Source organism: Balaenoptera physalus (genome assembly GCF_965194825.1).
Source record: "Balaenoptera physalus genome assembly, chromosome: 15".
NCBI lineage: Eukaryota > Metazoa > Chordata > Mammalia > Artiodactyla > Balaenopteridae > Balaenoptera > Balaenoptera physalus.
The window spans coordinates 5332710-5347424 of NC_138894.1; the positions used below are offsets into that span (position 1 = coordinate 5332710).

The 14715-nt window shown below is 35.5% G+C and overlaps 1 long non-coding RNA gene across 1 annotated transcript; it reads right to left on the minus strand.

Annotated features, from left to right (window-relative positions):
* Positions 1–1094: 1094 nt before the first annotated feature.
* LOC309643605 lies at positions 1095–11234 on the minus strand. The gene is made up of 2 exons (XR_014253897.1): positions 2223–11234; positions 1095–2145 (listed from the first exon to the last, which is right to left on the minus strand). It is a non-coding gene; the product is annotated as an uncharacterized lncRNA (long non-coding RNA).
* Positions 11235–14715: the final 3481 nt, after the last annotated feature.

Here is a 14715-nt window from a genome sequence, read left to right on the forward strand (position 1 = left end):
GAATGTTTGGAGTCTCATGACATGTACCTTTATATTAGTTTATATTAGTTCAGACAGTATTTTTAGACATAGATTTGACAGTATTTTTAAAGCTCTATAATTTGAAAGTAATAAATTCAATAACAAAAGAAGGGAAAGCATAGAAAATTGTGAAATAAAAAAAAAAAAAATTCTTCTTCTTGACTCTTCCCAGAAGTAACTATTGCAACGGTTTCCCTTTTTAGGCCTTCTGATGATTTATATTTATTATATTCTGTTTGTGTCTTCTTATAAACTATGATTATAATATCTAATTTATATTTTCTCAATTAAAAAAATATATTTGATTTCTCTGCTATGAACGTAATGCCAAGATTTTTCTTCTCCCTTGTAGACCTGTTTATTTTTCATGGTTAATAGCTAAATAATAAGGAACTGAGTACATTCTGTGTTTCCTGATGCAGGATGTCTTCAATCTATATGGCCAACAAACCTATGTTATATCTTTTATCATCCCCATTAATTCTCTGCCACATTCTTACATTTACACTTTGAAGATATGTAACCATTACATTTTGTCTTCTAAATACAATTAAGTTCTTCAGTACCTTAAATCTCAGTGATTCTAAAAAAAAACAACAACTTTTGGAACACTATTCTAATGAGTACTGGAATTTCCCAGATCAGCCTTATCAAATTTCCTGTCTTCTCATACTTCTTTCTATTTTCTGTGGGTTGCTGTTGCCTTTATTTTTATTGGCACTAAACTTGTTATTTCAAAGAAAAAAAAAAAAGAAAGAAACCTTTCATTATTTAAGAAGATATTATTTCCTTATCATGCAAGACATTACATTGTCCACAGAGAAGGAAATAAAAACTTTGCCACCAAATCTGTGCTGTGGAAATGAGAATTTCCCAAATGCCCAGGTTAAATTGATTATGTCTTCATTTCTGTTTGACTCTCTGTATTTTTCCTTGGAAAATTTTCAGAAGTACCTGTTTCTTGGATAAAATACTGTTCTTTCTTGGCTTCTGTCTTCAGTTGTACTGGTATATGTTTAAATACTTATTTCACAGAAGTTCTGTGGATTTTAAACTTGGTGTACTCTTCGATGTCTACAAATTCATGTATTTTGTTCTCGCACTTAATGGAGAGTTTGGGTATAAAATTTAAAAGGTAAAATGATTGAAGCATTGCTCTATTGGCTTCATAGTCAATCATCATAAGCGTAATGTCAGTTTGACGGTTTCCGAGTCTTTCTTTGTTTTTCAATAAAAAAAACTATGGAAGAATACTGGCCAGGGATCCTGCAGAATGTCCTACAATCTGGGTTTGTTTGATGTTTTTTCTCACGATTAAACTGGAGTTATGAGTTTTTGGAAAGAACGCTGCATAGGTGAAGTACCTTTCTGGTGATACCATATCCACATGACAGCACTGATGATGTAAACAGTCAGTTGGCTAAGGTAGTGTATGTCAGGTTTTCCATGGTAAAGTTCTACTTTCCCTTTCCCAACTCTAGTCTTCGGAAGTGTGTCAGTTAAGTCCAGCCCATGACCAAAAGGAAAAGGGGCAGGGATTAAGCTCTACCTCTTGGGGTGGAAAGTATCTAAATAAATTACTCAGAATTCTCTAAGACAAATTTTGGCAATCAATTTTTAATTTCCAAAAACATTCATGTATTCTTCTTCTTCCGCCTCTAAAGCTGAACCTTCTTGCACAAAGATCTTGTCTTTTTGAGAATATTTATTTGACTTTTCCTATTCTCTCTGTCCCCTTAATTATTCCCATTTCCTCTGCAATTCACTGTTCACCTGTATGGCAGAGAATTAGGTCAATGCTATTAGTTATTGGGCTGGGTTTTCTTTGCACTTGTGTAGATATGTTTTCCCCAGAAGCCAGAATGCAAGGTTAAGTATGGTTTCTGTTCAGGTTAGTGGCTCATGGCAGGGGAACATTGTTGCCAGCCAGGAATTCCCAAAGTTGCTAAATTAAGGAGCACGTTTTGAGGAAGGTAGAGATTTCTAGTAAACTTCACTCGCATATAGAGCTACCTTGACGTTGGCATTATTTCCCTTTTCTCCATCCCGTTCCGTGCATACACATTGGGAAATCCTGAGTTCCCACCATCTCTGTAACTATTTTTTGTTTTTTGTTTTATCAGTCTCTCATCCTAGTGGCCTTCATATCAATTCCTCGCTTGTTATTAAATGCTCTTTTTTTTTTTTTTTTTTTTGGCCACACGGCGGTGGGGCTTGCGGGATTTCAGCTCCCCGACTAGGGATTGAAGCTGGGCCACGGCAGCGAAAGCGCTGAATCCTACCCACTAGACCACCAGGGAATTCCTAGTAAATGCTCTTCTCTGACCTTTGTTCTGAGTGTAAAAGTCATAGCTGACAAGTACGGAAGGGGAGGGCAAGGGCCCCAAAACTACCCTGATGACTTCCCCAAGGCTCATGCCTGCCTTTTGTATTTTTTGGCTATAAGATTGATTCTCCTCTGGGCCTCCATTTGTAAGACATGGTCCCACCACTAGTGCTTTGCACTGTGGATTTCACAGCTCTACACTTTTGACAAATGTGAATGTATTTGCTTTTTGTGAATTCCTTATACTTTCTATTCTGCTAAAACATTTCTTATTCTTGAGTAGGTTAGTGGTATGGCATACAGCAGAGTATACACTGTAGTATGGCTACGTATGGCAGTATGTGTGTGTCTGTCACACACACATATACACACATTTGTGTGTGCATGGAATATTCTATCCTTTCAACATGAGTTGTGGAAGGAGGATATATAGATGTGGATGCATTATTTGCAATCTTGAACTAGAAATCTGCTAAGGTATTGAAACAAAGCTGCATCATAGAAGAACATGCAAATGTCATATCTGAAAAATTTAACTCTATACTGAAGGAGTTTACTGCTGAGGCCGGCCAGCACCTGCAGTGAGAGAAAGCATTTCATGTAGTCGGAGCCCCTTGCGAATGGGGGTGTTCCATTTGCATGAATTTGTTCACAGAAGTTTAAGAATGACTTCTTCTAAGGATCATGTGGATTCGTCCTAATATTCACTCTTCCCAAATTCATTTCTTCATTCTTCCACATCCTCATCCAAAGCCTTAAGTCAAAGGACTCATAGATATAAAACTGATGAATCCCTGCATTGCCATGAAGTCAAGGTCAAACCATATATGAGATTTTAAATAATAATAAGGCAACAGAAAAGCTGCACACAAAGGAATGAAAAGCCACCTTTATTAATGTACAAAGGAAGAGTTGTTTGGTGAAGAAGTTGTTATGTCAGGGTTACTATGTTTATTACTTTCAGATGGACTAATTTTATTTTAGGAAATAAACCTAATAATTGTGCTTTGCTTTATTTGTGTTCACTCTATTTGTAATGATTTCCCAGGCACGTGCAAGGGTAGATTTCACTAAGTCCAATGAGAGCATTTGTTTCGCCTTAAAAACACAACAGTAAGTTACTTATATTTAACTATGATCATGTGAAGAAACCCATAATTGTTACTGCCCATGAAGGCAAGTGAAAACAGTAAAACAGAAGTAGTACTTATTGATCTCTTATAAGCAAAAGCATAATACATTACTTTAAGAGGCTCCAGCAGAACAATGCCTGATACAAAACTATTGTATGTTAGATTCCCACTCTACTGAGTGTACTTTACATGTCTTCTTTCTGAGAAACATCTAGAAGAAGAATTTGAATTCTGTGCATTTTGAGAGCCCTTGATTTTACAGTATCTTGAAGGTAATACATTGAGATTTCCAGAATTTTATTTCGAAGCATGGGCTTAAGGCTATTGTTATTAATTTCATTATTCTTTTTGATAGAAATATGTTTTTGAAGTAATATTTGGGCAGTTCTAAGCCTATTAGAGGACAGAGAAAATCGAAGCCAAAGAGTAAGGGCATCATCATGCGCGTTAGAAGACTTTCATGATTCTTTAATTTCTAGTAGAATACGCGTTCATCTTTGGGCTGGGAAGAGTTTTTGCAGCTCCAAAAACCTTGGGTATTTTCTAGAATATGATGAATGTTGTTTTATAGAATCTGACGTGAACCATGACAAAAAATGTTTTAATTCTGTTTTTCTAGGTAGAATTCCTTGCTTTGTACTTTGGGCTGCTAATAGTCCCTGCCCTTCTGCAACACTGGAGCACATTTGGGTTTTTATTTTATTCCATGACCTTGAGAGGCCTCTGTTAGAGGACAAAGTCTCAGAAGTTGCTGCCAGAAGTTGGATATAAGTCATCTAAATGAGAATCCAAGATTTGACACCCACCTACTGATCCCCAACTGCACTTCTCCCACACATCAGGGAACAGGAGATGTGAGGCCACGGCAAGATTACTTTGTTTTAATATCTCAAATTTTTATTTTATTTATTTATTTATTTATTTATTTATTTATTTATTTATTTTTGGCTGTGCCCCGTGGCTTGTGGGATCTTAGTTCCCCGACCGGGGATCAAACCTTTGCCCCCTGCAGGGGAAGCACCATGTCTTAACCACTGGACTGCCAGAGAAGGCCCTCAAAATTTTATTTATTTTGGCTCCTTCACCCAACTCCTAATTCTATTCCTATTCCACTCTTGTTTATCTAACATATAGCTGCCCTGTATGGCTTTATTTACACCTAGAGGCATTCTTAACAATACTTTACTAGTGTGGATTATTCTTGTTCCACAAACAGTATTGTGCTGGGTATATCATTTGGCTTTTTACTTTTTTCATTCAATATTACATGTTTAGGATTTATTGATGTTAATTTATATTTAGGATTTATTGATGTTAATTTATATAAAGAGTATTGAGATTAACAATAAAATATACACCTGGTGATCCATTACCTGCTGTTAGATTGCCAGTACCATAGAAATAAGGTGCCCCCTGATCCAACCAAACTCTTTTTAAAGGCTTGTGATGTCTTATAGGTAGTACCCATCTCTAAGGTTCCCTTGCCTGGAGAGAGGAGTATTTATTCTAATGTCAGAAACCTCCTTTCTTATTTCATGATATTAAGCCTAAATTCAGGTCATGTGATTTGACTCCATGACTGCTGGCTTTACCATCTTGTTTGTTCTCCTGAGAGAAGATTTAATGCAGCACAAATCAAGGACAGGATTGTAGGCAGCCATGAGTTAACTGTCTTTTCAAAGGTTGCCTTAGAGAGAGTTGGTGCAAACACTTACAAGTCTGGCAACATACTGGACACTCTTTATATCACATCCCACATCATTTCTGTCCACCTGCGACTCCAGCCCTTGTTCTGATGACCAGCTTCACTAGATGTGACTAGAAACGCTTCTCCTCAGTTGCACTGCACATTTGTGCCTCTCTTCCTCATCGTTTTCCTGACTCTAGGGGAACACGCAAGCCTGAAGGACCAAGTGAATTAACACCTACTGAACGCTGGCAGAAGACCTCAGACTTCCCAAAAGGCAAGAAACTCCCCATGTACCTGGCCGTGTGGCTGACAGGGTCTTGGTGCTCTGGCTGGGTGTCAGGCCTGAGCCTCTGAGGTGGGAGAGCCGAGTTCAGGACATTGGTCCACCAGAGACCTCCTGGCCCCTCATAATATCAATCAGCGAGAGCTCTTCCAGAGATCTCCATCTCAACGCTAAGACCCAGCTTCACTCAACGACCAGCAAGCTCCAGTGCTGGACACCCCATGCCAAAAAACTAGTAAGACAGGAACACAATCCCACCCGTTATCAGAGAGGCTGTCAAAAATCATAATAAGTTCACAGACACACCAAAACACACCACCAGACGCAGTCCTGCCCACCAGAAAGACAAGATCCAGTCCAACCCCCCAGAACACAGGCACCAGTCTCCTTCACCAGGAAGCCTACACAACCCACTGAATCAACCTTACCCACTGGGGGCAGACACCAAAAACAACAGGAACTACAAACCTGCAGCCTGTGAAAAGGAGACCCCAAACACAGTAAGTTAAGCAAAATAAGAAGGCAGAGAAATACACAGAAGATGAAGGAGCAAGGTAAAAACCCACCAGACCAAACAAATGAAAACAAAATAGGCAGTCTACCTGAAAAAGAATTCAGAGTAATGATAGTAAAGATTATCCAAAATCTTGGAAATAGAATGGAGAAAATACAAGAAACGGTTAACAAGGACCTAGAAGAAATAAAGAACAAACAAACAATGATGAACAACACTATAAATGAAATTAAAAATTCTCTAGAAGGAATCAATAGCAGAATAACTGTGGCAGAAGAACCTATAAGTGACCTGAAAGATAAAATAGTGGCAATAACTATTGCAGAGCAGAATAAAGAAAAAAGAATGAAAAGAACTGAGGACAGTCTCAGAGACCTCTGGGACAACATTAAATGCACCAACATTTGAATTATAGGGGTCCCAGAAGAAGAAGAGAAAAAGAAAGGGACTGAGAAGATATTTGAAGAAATTATAGTTGAAAACTTCCCTAACATGGGAACAGAAATAGTCAATCAAGTCCAGGAAGCACAGAGAGGACCATACAGGATAAATCCAAGGAGAAACACACTAAGACACATATTAATCCAGCTATGAAAAATTAAATACAAAGAAAAAAAATTAAAAGCAGCAAGGGAAAGGCAACAAATAACATACAAGGGAATCCCCATAAGGTTAACAGCTGATCTTTCATAAGAAACTCTGCAAGCCAGAAGGGTGTGGCAGGACATATTTAAAGTGATGAAAGGGAAAAACCTACAACCAAGATTACTCTACAAAGCAAGGATATCATTCAGATTCAACAGAGAAATTAAAATCTTTACAGACAAGCAAAAGCTAAGAGAATTCAGCACCACCAAACCAGCTTTACAACAAATGCTAAAGGAACTTCTCTAGGTAGGAAACACAAGAGAAGGAAAAGACCTACAGTAACAAACCCAAAATAATTAAGAAAATGGTAATAGGAACATACATATTAATAATTACCTTAAATGTAAATGGATTAAATGCTCTAACCAAAAGACATAGACTGGCTGAATGGATACAAAAACAAGACGCATTTATATGCTGTCTACAAGAGACCTACTTCAGACCTAGGGACACATACAGACTGGAAGTGAGGAGATGGAAAAAGATATTCCATACAAATGGAAATCAAAAGAAAGCTGGAGTAGCAATTCTCATATCAGACAAAATAGACTTTAAAATAAAGACTATTCCAAGAGCCAAAGAAGGACACTACATAATGATCAAGGGATCAATCCAAGAAGAAGATATAACAATTGTAAATATTTATGCACCCAACAAAGGAGCACCTCAATACATAAGGCAAAAGCTAACAGCCATAAAAGGGGAAATCGAAAGTAACACAATAATATTAGGGAACTTTAACACCCCACTTTCACCAATGGACAGATCGTCCAAAATGAAAATAAGTAAGGGAACTCAAGCTTTAAATGACATATTAAACAAGATGGACTTAACTGATGTTTATAGGACATTCCATCCAAAATCAAAAGAATACACTTTCTTCTCAAGTGCTCATGGAACATTCTCCAGGATAGATCATATCTTGGGTCAGAAATCAAGCCTTGGTAAATTTAAGAAAATTGAAATCATATCAAGTATCTTTTCTGACTACAACACTATGAGACTAGATATCAATTACAGGAAAAAAACTGTAAAAAATACAAACACATTGAGGCTAAACAATACACTACTAAATAACCAAGAGATCACTGAAGAAATCAAAGAGGAAATCAAAAAATACCTAGAAACAAATGACAATGAAAACACAATGACCCAAAACCTAGGGGATTCAGGAAAAGCAGTTCTAAGAGGGAAGTTTATAGCAACACAATCTTACTTCAAGAAACAAGAAACATCTCAAATAAACAACCTAACCTTACACCTAAAGCAATTAGAGAAAGAAGAACAAAAAAAAAACCCCAAAGTTAGCAGAAGGAAAGAAATCATAAAGATCAGATCAGAAGTAAATGAAAAAGAAATGAAGGAAACAATAGCAAAGCTCAATAAAACTAAAAGCTAGTTCTTTGAGAAGATAAACAAAATTGATAAACCATTAGCCAGACTCATCAAGAAAAAAAAGAAGACTCAAATCAATAGAATTAGAAATGAAAAAGGAGAAGTAACAACTGACAGTGCAGAAAAACAAAGAATCATGAGAGATTACTACAAGCAACTATATGCGAATAAAATGGACAACCTGGAAGAAATGGACAAATTCTTAGAAAACCACAACCTTCCGAGACTGAACTAGGAAGAAATAGAAAATATAAATAAAGCTGTGCCCTAGGCATCACTGTGGAAAGATGTTAATGAGCGTACAACCCAAAAGGGGAACCCCAACCTGATTTTCTTTTATTCTTTCTGATGAAACTGCATTTGGAATAGTCTGGTAAGAAACGATAGTTTTGATATTGTATAAGAAGCTTGAATGATGTGTTTCTGACTCATTGAAAACTAGGAACCAGAACCACATGCATAGCTATTATATAGCAAGGATCTTGTAAGTTTTGAATGTGTGTAGAAGGCTAATTGAAAATTTAGCTGTAGGTTAAATTTCAGTTGGGGTAATATTTTCTTCTACTTTTTTTGGTCAGTGTTATCAGCTTTCCTTGTTTACAGGTAATAAATGTTTCCTGGAGAGATTTTTTACCAGTACTTATGTTCATTACTAAGACGAAGTATGTGTACCTATAATGTTAGGATAAGATTAGAAACAATGAGATGAAATAGCCTTTGGGTTTGGATAGCCTTAGGAAAATGTGGATAGCTTTGGAAACATTTCGATAGGCTTCTGAACAGTGGGGTAGCCGCTTAGAGAGAGTAGGACAGCAATAGGAACACCGGTTTAACCTTAGGGGTATTTGGATAGACTTAAGAATAGTGGGATAGTTTGGGGAACAGTGGGATAGCCTAAGAAACTTTGGCCTGACCTTAGGAACATTGGGATAGGCTTAGCCAGCTGAGGCTGAGAGATTAACCTTTTACTGAACCAGTGTGGTCAGGAGAATCCACAATTCTGATGTGGTTTGACCCTATCTTGTAATGAAGTTGGGCATTTTACAAAAGGGAATTCTTTCCTCCAAATGTAATAGACACAACCCCACAGTGCATGGTAGGTCACCACTAGTTAGATGATGAAACTGATTGATTTATTTGGTTTAGCATTTTAGCTGTTTAACAGTAATTACTAGACATAACCAGATTACTTTAATGGTGATAGAAAGTAAATGATTAGAGTTGGCACGTAAGGAAAAATTGTGTATGAAGCTGTGTGCTGACTTTTCATGTATTAGCAACATTAAGAAGTAAGTATCAACCGACTGATTTCAATAATAAGGAAATAAAAAGATAACAAGTCACTGCCTGTTACAAAGGAATAAATAAAAAGTGCAGGGTTATAACTCAGTTTTTCTTACTCCCAGGCCAACAGTCATAACTCCTGGGCCACTTACCTTTCTCCTAGGCAAGTAAAAGTAAGGGGGAAAAAACTAAATATAGAGCAAAACAATGTAATAAATGAAACTGGCACATCTAGGCATCCACTGGGAAGAAAATAAAACTGTACTCATGCGTTACACCATGTAAAAAGAAATTCGAGGTTAATTAAAGTTTCATGTATAATAAAAGTAAAGAAGTGAAAACCCTTGTGAGAAAATCTAGGAGAATATTTGCATAATCAAGATCGTGGATGGGTGGGAAGAACTTTCCAACTGAAGCTGAAAACTCAAAGCTACCTATACAAGGTATTTCCCTTGTCAAAATTTAATAGAAAAGATAAATAATAGGTTTTTAAAAACTACAGAAAAAAGGGAAGGCTAATATTTATAATACTTAGTTCTTAAAATAAAAACAAAACAAAAACAACACGATAGAAATATGTGGAAAGGATATGTCTGTATGCAACACAAGAATTAAACCCATACCAGTAGGCATGGATTTTCAAAGTAATGAAACAGACAATTTTATCCTCTATCAAACAAACAAACAAACAAACAAAAATGTTAAACACCTGAAGCTGATAGGGGTGTAAGGAGCATGACACCTTGTTGGTGGAAACTGAAGGTGTCAGAATACTTTGGAAAGCAAAAATCAGTGTTGGGTGTCTACTAGAGAAACACAATTCCTTTAGGTCAAAAAGTTAAACGTATATGGTCATCTATTGTACTATTGTTTATGGAATAATTTATAGTATATCAGTGGCAAGAATGTTATTCAGAATTCAAAAGAAATAATTAGGCATAAATTATTATTTGTGAGTGCAGGAAGCAATTATTGAGTGTGAAAAGCAAAATGCTGAGAAGTATGTATAATATGATTTAATTTTATAATGTGTACATGTATCTACACATATGCATGTATTAGATAGCCATGTAAACATGGAACCATGAACAAATACCTCTTAAAGTTTCATATTTGTTGCTTGGAGTGATTTGTGGGTAGAAGGGTAAGAATGCAAGAGATATGGGTAAAAGAGAGAGAAACCAAACAATAACAATGAATAAAAAAGAGGATAAAAATGATTTAAGAAGAAGAAAAGCATATACAAGTTCACATTTTTATATTAATGTAAAATTAGGAACTCCAGAAAATACCCAGTTGTAGCTCGTCAGTAAGAAAAGTACTTTCTCATCACATAAATCCCTTTGTAAATCTTAAATTTTAAGCTACCTGTTTTTTCCTCCCATCTGTGTTTCATAAATGCAGATTCTGGCTTTTATGTCTTGTCTTTTTGCCTTCACTAAAACTTCCCAGTTTTACTAACGGCCTTTCAAGATTCCCTAAGCCACAGTTACTTGCTCTGTCTTTAATTTCCTTGCTTTCTGTCAGGTCTGTGTTATGGCATTTTCCATGATCTGCTTTATTTGCCTTACGTTTTTTAGGATAAAGATTCATCTATATCACAGGATATCTATCATAAGACTTTTCAGTAGAATTTGGCACTTTGCGTATAGTAAAAGTATAATAAATTGTCCTTCCAAGGTTCATTGATATATTCAACAAATATTTATTTTAAACCAATTACATGCAAAATTCTGGCTATATATTGTGGGTATTATAGGGAAAAACATGGAATTTTTGGAAGAACAGTGCCATGAAGATGTCTACTCTTGATTAATTTGATTCATAAGAACCAAACCATTCATCATAATGAATTAACACATTGCTTTAAAATTTTATATTTTGTAGCTCAGAAAAATTTATCAGCTATACAGCTATATATATATATATATATATATATATATATGTGTGTGTATACGTAGATATGTGCATGAGAACATGAGATAATTTGTATAGTATTTTCCAAATCATTAATGTATGTCTCAAAGATTAAAGAGATTTGTGTGTGAAGTGATTGGATCTCTATGGTAGAAATATGCAAGACCAGTTTTGTAAAACCTCATTAAAATCAAAATGCAAGGAATGAAAAAATAGCTTTAATTAGCCAGTTTGGATTTCCCCATATTTTGTTTGATAATATTAGAAATTTTATTTGGCTAGGGAATAGCAGTTGTTTTGAATTATGCACTCTTCTGAATCAAGACACTGGTTTAATGAGGTGTTAGCTCATGAAGGATTGATACAAGTTTATAGACTGTAGAGGATTACCATTAGGTAATGTTCAGTGAAAACTGTAATTTAACAGACACAAAAACAAAGCATAATTTTGCAAGTACCTTTCAGAGAAGACTGTCTAAATAGTGAGCATATCTAAGTTTACCATAACTTCAGTTACTCCCAACTAGCTGTGGAAAAGAGGGTGAGATGGAAAATACAGAAGATGACCATCTACTTGCAAAAATAATTTCACAAAACATTGATTTGTAGATAAACTTTTTATAAATCTGGTAACAGTTTCTCCTTTAGCTTTTCTTGGCTCAAGAAGATACATGAGTTACTTTTTCACCGTATGTACCTTACAGTAAATTATTTGCATTGTGTCCTCTGAAGAAATAGAGAATTTAGTCTCCTCTTCAATTCCTTACCTCACCCACTTAACGCTGTTACCTTTGAGGAGAATTGTCAGTTCCATGTTCATTAGAGGGCTCAAAAAACACCTGCAGCTGTCTTCGCCTCTAATTGGTTGGTGGAGATGACATAATACAAACTAAGGTGAACAAGAACAGGGTCCGTGCTAACTAACTGCTGGCATTGGGGGACAAATACTCTCAGGTCTAGTCCTCCATTAAAGAGCTTGTCAGACACAGAATCCTGACCCCAGGGCTCGGGTCCCAGGGAAGAGGCTCGTGTGAGCAGCCCGCTGAGAAATCTTTTCAGCAATAGCAATGACTTCTATTGAGGCTCTTTACCGTTTTTCTGCATCATTAACTAAGAAAACGCATAGAGTAAAAAAGATCTCATTTGGGTAGGCTGAAGTGAATCAGGACCAGGAGTTTGGAGTGGTTCCTAAATGTCCAACACTATTCTAAGAATTTTGTATAAATCATCTCATTTAATTTATATTTAGCCTGTGAAGCACATGCTACTAATTTAACTGTTTCAGAAATGAGTAAACTGAGTCAGAAACATTAAGTTGCCTACTGAAAGTGACACAGCTAATATGAAGGAGTCAGAGGAAAGGCTTTAAGGCCAGGAGGGCTAATTCTAGAGGCTGCAGTCCAGACTTCTGTGAAATAATTGCTAATATTTATAGAATGCTTTCTGTATGTCACATGCTGTCCTAAGAGCAGTGCACGTGGTAACTCACCGTATCCAGGCAGCATTTTCTGAGTTGGTGCCTATAAAAGACGGAATTAAAGCAGTGAGGTGCTCCCAGGCTGCACATTTGCCATTATTTGATGAGCTCATTTATCCCCCTAAATCTACATAAACACAAACCCAAGTCTCATGGCAAGAATCTGGGGGAAACGCATTTACAGAGCACAGTTTTCAGAGTGAGAAAGTGTTGGGTTTGAATCCTAACTTTGGCAAGTGCCAGCTGACTTTATATAACTTATATATGACTTTGTATAACTTAAACTCTGTAAATAGTATATGTATCAGTACAATGGACTTAACACCTACTTTCAAACCTGGAATAGCAACATGATGCAATAAACGTGAATCACCTCACGCAGAGTTGGACAACAGAGACATTGCAAATGATTATCTTTACTTGTAATAGAAGGAAAACATGGATCATTGTTTAGGTATAAGGTGTGCTATTTGTTCTTATCTCTCCCTAAATTCTGTTTCTGGAGATTTAGTAGTTCAAAACTGAATAAAATGATAATGGCAACTTGTATTCTATTTTGTTGGAGCCCATTCTAGGTGATATGACATGACATTGAGGTCTTGTAAGAAACATGATGACTAAACCTTTGGGAAGAGATAACTAAAATTGTGGAACAGTTGGACATCCTCAATTTCACAGTGAACCCCTCAATTTCACACAGTTAAACCTTCAATGCTATTTTCATTTCAGCTATGAAAGGCACATTGCTATACTTCCTAATCTCAGGTGTTAGTAATCTCACTTATATTTTATTTTCCTTGAAAAAAATCTCAAAATATATACAGATATTTAGTATTATCAACTCCATAAAGAAGAAAAGAAAAATCCCCTTTTTGAAAAATATTCCAAGGTTACTAATGTTAATCTTCCATGTTAATTTATTCATTTTACAGAAATAGGAAGTAACTAGCTTGCCCAGCATCAATAAGACATGATTCAATTTTAATTATCATTCCAAAAATATGCCTAAATGAACATTTGGGGGATGGTAATTAAACAGTTACAATGTGAAATAATGTCAATTAGATATACTATGTCTTCATTTTCTAACACTTTTGTTGAGCGTTATTTTGTGAGTTGCCTATAATTTGGAATAGAAATTGTTATCAATAAAGACACGCCATCAATCTCACCATGACAATCATTAAGATATATTTGCCCTTTAAGGGCATTCATTCTGATTCTCTTCATTTTGTTCAACAATAGATGTCAATAACTTACACATGTTTAATGAATATTATTACAAGACTTCTTTTATTATTGAATTAGAGAAGTCTTTGGGGGAAATTTTGCTTTGATGTATTTTATTTTGTATGTATTAAACAACATGAAATTAATATGAGTTTGACTACTCTTAGAAGATGGATAGACATATAGAATACATAGTTTCATGGTGGTTATATACAAATGACTATTTACGTATTGGAAATTAATAAAATGACTGATACATGCATTAATGATTCTATAATATGAAATGTTCTTTCATCCATTTTTTAAAAACATAGCTTAAGATAGATTAATTTTTAAAATTAGGACATATTTTTAAAAATTTGCTATCTCTAATGCATTTGCTGTCTTCAATGTTTTTTCTTTTCCTTAATTTTAACACAATGATCATTTCCTAAATTATTTGGGTTAGTTTTTGCTGCATGTAATATCAGGTGATTATTACCTTCATAAATCAGTTAAATTTATTATCATTTGAGGACCAGACAAGAGCTTTATTTAATGATAAAGCCATCAAAGAGAAATATAAGGGAAAAAAGAGAATAAGATATTTTCATTCAAAATAACTTTTAGCTATAATCAATGGATCAGAGATTAAAGGAGGTGTCTTTTTAACAGTAAAATAAAGATCACTCAAAAGAAAACTGTGTTCAAATTCAAGAGGCTACACTACCATAAATCCTACCCTTTTTGTGGAAAAAGGGAACAATAAGGAAACTATGTTTTTCTTTAGGTCACTTGCCAGGAAATTCATACAATGA